Genomic DNA, 11,917 nt, shown 5'->3' on the forward strand with positions numbered 1-11,917 from the left:
CTACTTTGGGGTATTAAGCCCTCGTAGAAGTAAGTGACCAATCGCCAAGTTTCAAAACCATGATGTGGACATATGTTAAGCAACTCTTTAAACCTATCCCAACATTGGTATAATGTTTCTCTATTTTTTTGAGTAAAAAAAGTGATTTGCCTTTTAAAAGAATTTGTTCTATGAGGTGGAAAGAATTTTTTCAAAAACTGTTCTTGCCTAATTATGTTTATGCTACAATTTTGGTCCGTGTATGTATTACAAACTTCCTTAAAAACTCTTAGATGCAAGTATGGATTCTCATATTCTAAACCATGAAATGTTGGTAAACGTTGGATAATACCTGATTTAAAGTTGAATCGAGATGCTTCTGAAGGGAATACTATACATGACGGTGCTCTGGTTCTAGTTGGATTCATGTAGTCTCTCAGAGTTCTTGGTTGATTCTGATCATGCCCATGTTGAGAATGGTTGTCTCCAATTTGAGGATTAAGTTTGCCCAAAATGTTTTCGTCTTGATTCTCATCCATGATTGGTGGAGGAGATTAAGATCTGCGAATTAACTTGCCACTAGAAGTTCGAGACCAACGTCTCATGCAATGGTTATGTCACAAAGATAATATTCACAAAAATTAATAACAAAATTAAAAAGACTAATTAAAAATTGAAAAATAAAAAAAATAAATATGCAAATAATATAAGTGTACAAAAGAAAATTAAAATTAAATAACAATTTTGGTGGTTGAACCCACCAATTAAATTAAAAATAAAGCATAAAATAAATGCGAAAGAAAAAAATGGTGGTTGAACCCACCAATTAACAATAAAAATTAAGTATAAAATACATGCGAAAGAAAGAAAAAGAAAAAAATGGTGGTTGAACCCACCAAAAAAATAAAGAATAAATAAATAAATGCGAAATAAAATAAATACAGAAAATTAAATAACTAAAATAAAATAAATAAATAAAAGTTAGGAGTTGGTAGTTAGTAAGTTAAAAGTTAGTAGTTAATAAGTTAAGAGTTAGTAGTTAGAGTTAGTTTATTCCAAATTAAGTCCAAATTATGTCCAAATAAGTCGAAGAATAAGTCCAGTCTTGATTATTGTGAGAAATTTCGTCAAGGGATCTTATTGCAAATTATTTATAATTTTATGGTCACACCGTAATTTTTAGAAGTTTAGAATTGGGCCATTTGGGATGACAGTGAAACGACTGAAAGATGTTAGGGTCAGAACGTAATTATGAGAAAATTAAGCTAGAAACGAGAATTTTTGGGGTGAAACAAATTATGAATGATACATGGACAAAAGAAAATTTAAGAAAAAGAAAAATCAAAAACGGAAAAATAAAGCAAAATAAAATTTTTTTCCCGACAACGGCGCCAAAAACTTGACACAACTTAAAAGCAATTTTTAACTTCCAAGATAAGAATGTCTTGTTGTATTATAACTCGATGAGTCCGAGGTCGATGCACAGAGAAAATATTTAATTTGTTTATTTTATTTTAACTAAAAATTGAAATTTAAACTTGAATATAAACAACTTAATTTAAATGAAACTATGAAATTGAACTAATTAGGGTTGTAGATCCACTCTTAGTAGTAAATAAAATTTAATAAATTCTTTTTGCTTTTTTTTTAGATTTATTACCCAAAAGATTAATTATATAAATTATTATTATTTTCCCTTTAATTTTATGATGGATTAAGTATTTATTGTGCCAAAATTTAATTTGTCTACAATAAGTCAAAATACCATTTTACGATACTTTATATTAAGATATTAAGAATTTATTGTGCCAAATTCATTTGTTTGTCTACAATGAATCAAAATTTCAAAATATAAAATATGTATAAAATTAAATAGAAAATAATTTAATTTATAAAATTAAAAATAGAATTTGATTAAAGGAATATTATCATTTTCCCACCAAAGCTATTCTGACACATCATGTCAGTACCATGGTTTGGTAAAACTATCAATTTACCACCAAACATTTAAACTGTTAGCATTTTCCTGCTATTCTGTTAAAACTCAGTTAATATGTAACAGAAAATTCATAAAAGGTCAATTTTACCCCTGGACCATAAAAGACTATGTAATTAATCTTTTATGAATTTTGTAATTAAATCATCATTTGTTGTTCTTCCTTTTTAAAGGACAAAAATTACCCTTTATAAATTTTGTAAAATTGACCGTGTGGTGCTAGGTACTTCATAAATTGATTTAATTTATTTAATTTTTAAAGGGCAAATTTATTTATTAAATTGACGAGCTAAAGACAATTTATTTTGCTACAAAAACTCAATTTATGAAAGGGCAAAAAAAAAAAGAATATGCAAAAGAAGCAATTTAATCTTTGAAATGAAAATAATAATTATAACTCGTCAATTTAATAAATAAATTTGCCCTTTAAAAATTAAATAAATTAAATCAATTTATGAATTACCTAACACCACACGGTTAATTTTACAAAATTCATAAAGGGTAATTTTTGTCCTTTAAGAAGGAAGAACAATAAATGATGATTTAATTACAAAATTCATAAAAGATTAATTACATGGTCTTTTATGCTCCAGGGGTAAAATTGACTTTTTTAAAAATTTCCGTTACATATTAACTGAGTTTTAACGAAATGGTGAGAAAATGCTAACAATTTAAATGTTTGGTGGTAAATTGATAGTTTTACCAAACCATGGTACTGACATGATGTGTCAGAATACCTTTGGTGGGAAAATGATAATATCCCTTGATTAAATCATATTTATTTCTTAAGAGTTTCACCTTCCCCTAACTAATATTATTTAGTTGAGCATAAGTGAAATAAAAAGAAATATTAAAATTGAATTACTTATAATTAAAAGTAATAAAAAAAACTAAAATTGAAAATAAAACTAATTTTATTTATAAAAATAATTATTCAAAATATTAAAAACACACCTAAAAATCAAGATTACAGGGAGATGGAGAGAATTTGAGAAGAAGAGAGTTGTAGAGAGATAATTAAAAGCATAAAATGAGGCTCTATTTATAGAAAAATAAATTCATAATCTAGTGTGTTGCGGTCCATCATAAGCTTCATGCATGTGCTCCTCACAACCTTTAGATCAAGATCCAATGGCTGGTCAAACTTCAAAAGTCAACATCACACGTGGCATCGTTTGACTCGTCTGATTTGGCCAAAGAACGGTTGAGATTTGGCGGGTTAATGGGTGGATCGGGTCGACCCGAATACAAAGATTCGGATTCTACAACTTGCTTCACCAACCATTGCCACGTGGCACAATCATGGCCATTAAAAACATAAAATGAGGCTCTATTTATAGAAAAATAAATTCATAATCTAGTGTGTTGCGGTCCATCATAAGCTTCATGCATGTGCTCCTCACAACCTTTAGATCAAGATCCAATGGCTGGTCAAACTTCAAAAGTCAACATCACACGTGGCATCGTTTGACTCGTCTGATTTGGCCAAAGAACGGTTGAGATTTGGCGGGTTAATGGGTGGATCGGGTCGACCCGAATACAAAGATTCGGATTCTACAACTTGCTTCACCAACCATTGCCACGTGGCACAATCATGGCCATTGAATCATGAACGGTTGAGATTTAGTCAAAATTGCCAGCTATCCCATGCACTCATATCTATTGTAAGCTCATTTCATCATCCAATCAGTGCTCGGTCAATAGGAAAAGTCAACTTTTTTTACACAAGCCCAATTTTAAGTCGATCTTGACTGATCTTAAGGTTTTCAGACCCCCGGAATCCAAATTTAACATCCGTTTATCTGTTTGGAGCCTCGAATTACGTGAAATTAATATTTTTCCTAATAAACATATAAAAATACATAAAATTAAATATATTTAAAACATAATTAATAATTCCTAATATATTACATAAACACAAATATAAATTATAACATAAGCATAAAATAACATATTATCGCTTGATAATTAAACAATTTTTAATACTAATCACATTTGATTCCAGAGAGCTCAATTGATGTAACCAATTTGTTGTTTTAAGGTATTCGGTTTACTGATTGATTTCGCAGAGTTATGGTTATGAATTTGATTTGCCGTTTAGCACATCCGGTTCGCCGGTTGTCCCCAGTAAGCACATTTTCTGAATCTGGTTAGTCGGTTTTCTTAAGTAGGATGTCGTTTATAAAAAAATATATATAGTTTTGTCTAGAAAAAAAACTTCTTACAAAAACTCACTTTTACTAAGAATATGAAATCATATTCTCATGTTAGAACTTTCCTTTAAACTATAAAGAAAATGTTTTAAGAACTTTGAGAAATCATTATTCATTTTCTTGTTTTAAAAACATAATATGTATTTCCAATATTACCTATTAATTTGTCATTTATTATCATCAAAATCAAAATGCTATATAGCCTTATAGGCCAACAATTTCTCCATTTTTGATGATGACAAAACACACTATGTATTTTAAACTAGTTATAAAAAAAAAATCCCCCTTAATGTATGCATATGTTAAAAATGAATTATCAAATTTTAAAAGAATTTAGAAATTCTCTTTGGAAATCTGTATATGTGCTATAAAATATTTTCAAAAATTTTAAAGGGCTCCCCTTACACATTTGCATATTTTTCATAAAGACATTTCAACAAAAACATGCATAGAGAGCATCCTAATCTCATCCATCAATTGCTGAAGAGTAACATCTTCAGAAGCAAGAGTCTCATAAAGAGGGAGAGGATAGGAAGAAACAAGCACGAATGACTGTGTCCCCAGATGTCTATGCCGACCTCACAGAGGTAAAGAGAAATTAGGCAACTAATTGGTAGGTATCACAGCGTTAAGATGACGATCATCACTAAGTGCAAGTAAAGTAGACCTGTCTTGCTTAATATTCACCCATTCCGTCAATCAAAACCTAAGCTATATATGATTTCATCTCCTATAACATTTGTAATATCAAAACTGGGTTCATCTATGGGCACTTGAAAGAACTTAAGTATTCTAGTAATAAAGTTATCGTAATGAAAGGAACAATTAACCATACCCATAATACTAAGCATGTGACGAGTAATGACATACCTAAGATTAATAAGAAGACCCCTAAGAATACAATCTAATAAGGCTGCATCCATGTGATATATTTTATTTACATACACTAACTTAGGAGTAACAACAATTTGAAGAATGCGAAGTAAAACTTGAGATTGTACACATAAACATTGAGTATGGAGATGAATGATACACACCTCATCAAATAAATCTATATGCCTACAAACAAGGGGCTTTCCTAACAGAATAAATCTCTAGACCTTTATTTGGGGTTCCTAGGATTTCATTAAGGACACTTACATAAAACTCTATCTTTACTCCACCAACATGGGTAATGATACGATTTTGTGTCTCTGCAAAAGTATCCATGTTAGAATAAAACACTTTCACCAAATTTGGATACACATTCTCCTCAAACATAACATCATTCACCCAACCAACTTTTTCAAACAATTGTACTAAATTCCTATTACTAATCAAAAGGGTACGAAGACAATCTAATTCAACATAAAAAGAAGAAACTATAGGAAGAACTGTTTGGCCAGGCACTTGTTTCAAAAATGTTTTGACTCAAAATCAGGCTGGTCTACATTGCCTCTATCAATTCATGGTCATTTAGGTTGGGGAATAGGTACCTTCTCCTTTCCCTTGCTAACTCTTGTCTTTAAACTTGACATGATTGCTAAACAAATGGTGTTTGTGAGAAGAAAAGTAGGATATATGGGAAAATAAACCAATTAAATCAAAGAGAATGATGTTTGAAAGTAATGTCTAGGCTTAATTTGATCAAAGAACCACTAAAAATGGACCAAATTAATGTGAGAAGATTTGAGAGAAAACTTAGATTTAGTTATGGGATTTTTAGATTTTGATGAGGAAAATGTGTTTGAATGATGATTTTGTGATATGGGAGTGAAGAATAATGATTTTCTAGGCTTGATTTGTTGTGGGAATTAAAGAAAATGAGAGATTTGAGTGAGAGAGAGTGATGGTTTCTAGAGAGGGAAAACGACTTATCGAATGAGGAAGAAAAAGGGCAATAATGGCTTAAAACGTGAAATTCAGCTTACCGATTAACAATAATTGGCTTGTCAATTTTGTCCAGAAAGTTTACCGCTTAGCTCCAGTGAGTAATTATAATGAAAACAACTTACCATTTGTCATAAACGGTAAACCAATTAGATCTAGAAAGTGAAATATAGGAAACATTTTGCCATTTATACATAAGCAGCATACCGTCTTTTCCTCAATGGTCTTTTTGTATCTAAACGATAAACTGGTTACCTTAAGCAGTTATCCAGTTGCTCTGTATTTTACAAACCAATTTATTTTTGGCTTAAAGTTGATTAATTTTAAATTATTTTTTGATTGAAATTTTTTCAAAAAGCCATTTAAAGCATGAAATATAAATGTGCACATCATATAAAGCTCAAAATTAACCAAATCAATCACACATTGAAATAATCAAATCACATAATATATAATTTAATAGCCTCAATATCATACAAAAATATGCTAATGTGAAAAATTCATCATCCTAAGTTCATGTTGGATTTTGACAAACTAATCTTCATTAAGAAGTTTTGTAAAGATATCAATAAGTTGTTTTTAAGTTAAAATAAATTTTAACACAATGTATTTTTTAACATGATCTTTTAAAAAATGATGTCTAATCTCTATATGCTTGCTCCTTGAAAGTTGAATGAGATTCTTTGACAGGTTTATAACATTGGTATTGTCACACAAGATAGATACTTTGGTCAAGGTTAATGTCATAGTCTCTAAAAGTTTGTTTCATCCAAAGGACTTGTGCACAACAACTACCGACAACAATATATTCTGCATTGGTGGTTGAAAGTACAATCGAATTTTGGTTCTCACTATGCCAGGAGACAAGTAAGTGACCTAAAAAGTGACAAGTTCCACTAATACTCTTTCTATCAACCTTGTAACCAGCAAAATCGACATCCAAATAATATGTTAAGTCTATATGAGTCCCTATACAATACCAAAGGTCAAGATCTATGGTTCCGTTCAAATAATGAAAAATTCTTTTGACAGCAAGCAAATGAGATTCCTTGGGACATGATTGAAATCTTGTACACAAGCATACATAGAACATGATATCGAGTCTACTAAGAGTTAAATAAAGTAAGGATCTGATCATGAGTCAATATGTTTTGATGTCAACTTCTTTTCTTTTCTCATCATTAGAGTACTTTTGATTTTCGAGTTATCAATTCCAAATCTTTAGAGCAGATTTTTCACATACTTTGCTTGATTGATGAAGATTCCCTCATCATTTTATTTGATTTAAAGTCTAAGAAAGTACTTCAATTCTTCCATCATGCTCATTCTTAATTCCTTTCTCCTACAAGATGAAACCTCCTTGCACAAAAACTCATTAGTAGAACGAAATATAATATCATCAACATTGATTTAAATAACAAGTATATTTTGATTCTTATGCTTAATAAAAAGAGTCATATCCGTTTTTCCCATTGAAAAACTGTTCTCTAATAAGAAATTCTAAGTCTATCATACCATGCTCTAAGTATTTCTTTCAATCCATATAATGCTTTTGATAACTTATAAATATGATTTGGAAACTTTTCATTTTCAAAACTAAGGGATTGTTTCACATAAAGTTCCTCCATAATGTAACCATTTAAAAATACAATTTCAACATTTTTTTTCAAGCGAGCCAATCGTATAAGGTACTATAAATTATGTTAGCCATATGTCTTGATTGCCATACGACACTCACCAAACGCCAGCAAGTATGGCATACTTATCCAACTAACCCTTTTTCTTTTAACATTCATTTGATACAAAATAACATCCTTATGACATGCAAATGTTAAAAGCATTCTAAATAATTCCAATCTAGCTACATATGCAAAAGTTTCATCAAAATCAATTGTTTCTTCTTAATTGTATTCTTGAGCTATTAATCTAGCTTTATTTCTTACAACCACACCGGATTCATCCATTCTATTCATAAATACCCATTTAGAGTCTATAAGGGATTGATGTTCCAGTTTAGGAACTAGTTTCTACATATTTTTTCTATCAAATTGATTTAATCTCTCTTGCATTGTCATAATCAAAGATTCATCATTTTCTGCATCTGAAAAGAATTTTGGTTCAATTTTGAGATATAAATACATCATGCTCACATGTATTTTTAAATAATGATCTAGTGGTTACACCTCTTGAAGGATCACCTAAGATTAAATATTTAGGATGAGAGAAAACATACCTTCACTCTTTGGGGAGTATTTAAGAAGTACTTTCATTTTGCTCCATATTTGTTTTTTCTTATAGCTCCTCTTAGGGGTGGGCAAAATATCCGACCCGACCCGATCCAAAAAATTTCGGGTTCGGATTGGATCGGGTGGTGAAGAAAACCCAATCAGGTGAATCTATCTCAACCCAATCTTTCACCCAATCCGATCCGAAAACCCGATCAGGTTGAGACAAACAAAAAAGAACAAAGCCAAAACCCAAAAATTACAATATTACAATTTACACACTCACAGTCTCACACACTCACACAGTCACACACTACAGCACACGGAGTCACGAACACCACACAACACACACACACAAAGTTAGTATTCACAAATCAGTGAATCACAAGACTCACAAGTCACAACAATTCACAAAGAACACACAAAAACCCTCACGGCCTCACGTTCCTCACAAACAACAAACACAAACCAGCACTCAAGCACAAACAATCAGTCCACTGTCGACCGGCAACGTACAGGCCACACCCATTCACGGCCTCTGTCGCTCACCACACGCAGCAAACACACATGCACAGTTCACGGAGCTAGCTTCATCCGGCCACCACACGCAGCAACCGCCGTCGAGAACGACACCAACCGAAGCCGAAGCTGATTCGCGAAGATTGTGACCCGATCTATGGATCTGCTGCAACCAAGCACCGGATCCTTGCCTTGAATCCTCCACTCCACCATCACTTGGTCCGATTAAAGATCCACCAGGCAAGCTGCCCCCGATCCACTCCAGTCTCCACCATTCACGGCCGTTGACTCTCATTCTCTCAAAAAGTCTTTTGAGTTTTGGAAATTGGAAGCCAAATCCGGCCTTTGATACTTATTTAAGAGATGGTATATAATATATATGCATTAATTACAATTGTTGTTTGTTATATGTTATATGAGAAAGTGAAATGTTAATTGCAATTTTGTATGTTAAGAATATAATTATATATTGTTAAATTTTAACAATAAAATGAAAATAATCAGGCATTAATTTTATGTTACTTATTAATAATTGATTTTTTGTATGAATAGTAATGCTAGATTAAAAATTAAAATTAAATATTATGTTACAATATAAATTATAATTATATATGTCATATGATATGTGTACTTGTACAATAGTTTCAAATTCAACCAAAAATTAACCAATTTAATTGCAGTAGTTTCAAGTTTGAACTTCAACAAACAATTAATCAATTTAATTAATTGCATGATAACCAATAAGTAAATATTAAGTGGTTAAGTGCATATAATGTGGGCATAAATTTAGGGGTTTATAATAAGAATTAAGAATTTAAGATACGAATATGTAATTAATATTATATTATTTTGGTCAATGGATAATTAGATATTATAAATTAAATAATTACATTAATTTATTGGTTTTCTTTTATGGAATATGCATATTGAATTCTTGATCATATATAAATATTATGGTGAAAAATTGGAAATATCGATTTCAAAAAGTTTCATAAAATTAAATTAACAATTATTTGAATCAATTTGTAATGCTAACTATTAAGTAGAATTTTTTTAATAATCTTTTTTGTGTTTTAATTTATGAATTAATGATTAATAATTATTTATTTGTATGTTTAGATGTCTGGACACTCAAGATCGAATTCGATAAGTGATGATGACAATCAAAGTGTTCAAATTGAAGGAACTCAAAATGCAAAGTGGAAAAGACCACCGATGAAGAAAAGATCTGCAACGTGGAATCATTTTACTTTACTTGAGGACAATCCAAACAAATGCAAGTGCAACTATTGTGATAGACAATATCAATGTCATTCAAGGCATAATGGGATTACAAATATGAGAAATCATATACTGACTTGCCCTGCATACAAGACATTCCGGGAACAACAAGAGGGAAGTCAACAAAACTTGACAACTGAGGGTAGGGAAGGAAATGCAAGTAATATGGTTTTGGCTAAAGGGTGGAGTCAAGACGCTTGTAGAATGGCAATTACCAAAATGATCATTATGGGTGAATTGCCGCTTATTTTTGTGGACAACAAAGGGTTCAGACATTTCTGTAGTGTAGCCATTCCGCAGTTTGTTATGCCATCTCGGAGAACTATTTGTAGGGATGTTATGGATTTATTTTTGGAAGAAAAGACAATGTTGAAGAGTTTGATTTGCAACAATAAGCAGTGAGTGTCTCTTACCACTAATTTATGGACTTCCGTTCAAAACATGAGTTACATGGTGATCACAGCTCATTTTATTGATAGTGACTGGTGTTTGAACAGAATGATTATTAGTTCAGTGTGATTGAAGATCATAGAGGGAAAACGATTGGTAAAACGATTGTAGCTTGTTTACAAGATTGGGGGATAGAGAGGTTGTTTGCAATAACTATTGATAATGCCGCTACAAATGATGTTGTTATTAATTATGTGACTATGTAATTGCTTGCTTGGAGGAATGATGATGCACTTGTATTGGCGGGACAATATATGCATGTGCGTTGCTGTGCACATATTTTGAATTTGATTGTTGTTTCGGGGTTGAATGAATTGAATGCTAGTGTTGCCGCCATCCCGAATGATGTGAAGTATGTAAGATACTCCACTACGAGGCTATAGACATTTAAACAGTGTGCTCAACAGGTGAAATGTCCAAATGGAATGGTTGTTTTGGATTGTCCTACTAGGTGGAATTCCACCTATTTAATGTTGATGACTACGTTGAAGTTTCAAGCAGCATTTGATAGAATGGCAGAGGTGGATAAACCGTATGAGGCATACTTTCTCGAGAAAGAAAATAACACTAAGAGGGTAGGCCTGCCTAGACCTGAGGATTGGGAGAGTGCAGAACGAATTGTGATTTTTTGAAGGTATTTTATGATGCCACATTGTTATTTTCTTCCTCTTTGAGTGTGACTTCTAATCTTTGTTATGATACCATTGGCTTAATTGAAAGCTCATTGACTGCATTAGAGGTAAGTAAAATTCCTTAGGTAGTGGCTATGGCTTATAATATGAGGAAAAATTTGATAAATATTGGGAGTCTTCATGGAAGATAAATAAAATGTTGATTGTTGCCGCTATTCTTAATCCACGAGCTAAAATGGACTTTCCCAAATAGATTTTTGAAATCATTTTTGCCAATGATGGTTGGAAAATTGAAGAAATGACCAAAGCAGTGAAAGATTTGTTCAATGAGCTTTATGATACATATAGTGCAATGTGCTCTAGTTCCACACCATCAATGTGCTCTAGTTCCACACCATCGATGTGTAGTGAGAGTGTTCCTAGCGGTAGTTATGGTGGTACAAGTTATTCTCCTTATTTTACAACTGAGGCTGGTTTGGCGAAGGTTCCTAGTGGTGATGGTGATGACATTTTCCGAGTTTCTCGCCCTTTCCTTGGGTATGCTGAGAAAATGTTTGTTCAGAATGAGGGCAAGAGAGTAGTATCTGAGGTGGAATGATATTTGAGTGACCCAGTTGAGGATCCGAGCAATCTTAAGCTAAATGTTTTGCTTTGGTGGAAGGTTAATGGATCGAAGTATCCGATATTAGAGAAAATTACAAGGGATGTCCTTGTTGTTCCTGTTTCCACAGTAGCATCTAAATCTGCCTTTAG

At 31.8% G+C, this 11,917-nt stretch overlaps 2 non-coding genes across 2 annotated transcripts; one reads left to right on the plus strand and one right to left on the minus strand.

Annotated features, from left to right (window-relative positions):
* Positions 1–54: 54 nt before the first annotated feature.
* Positions 55–163, plus strand: LOC112099344. The gene has a single exon (XR_002906148.1). It is a non-coding gene; the product is annotated as a small nucleolar RNA R71 (small nucleolar RNA).
* A 7,537-nt stretch (positions 164–7,700) lies between these two features.
* LOC112099399 lies at positions 7,701–7,839 on the minus strand. The gene has a single exon (XR_002906203.1). It is a non-coding gene; the product is annotated as a U11 spliceosomal RNA (small nuclear RNA).
* Between the last annotated feature and the right edge of the window lie 4,078 nt (positions 7,840–11,917).

The sequence above is a fragment of the Citrus clementina genome, unplaced genomic scaffold (genome assembly GCF_000493195.1).
Source record: "Citrus clementina cultivar Clemenules unplaced genomic scaffold, Citrus_clementina_v1.0 scaffold_4, whole genome shotgun sequence".
In the NCBI taxonomy this organism is placed as follows: Eukaryota; Viridiplantae; Streptophyta; class Magnoliopsida; order Sapindales; family Rutaceae; genus Citrus; species Citrus x clementina.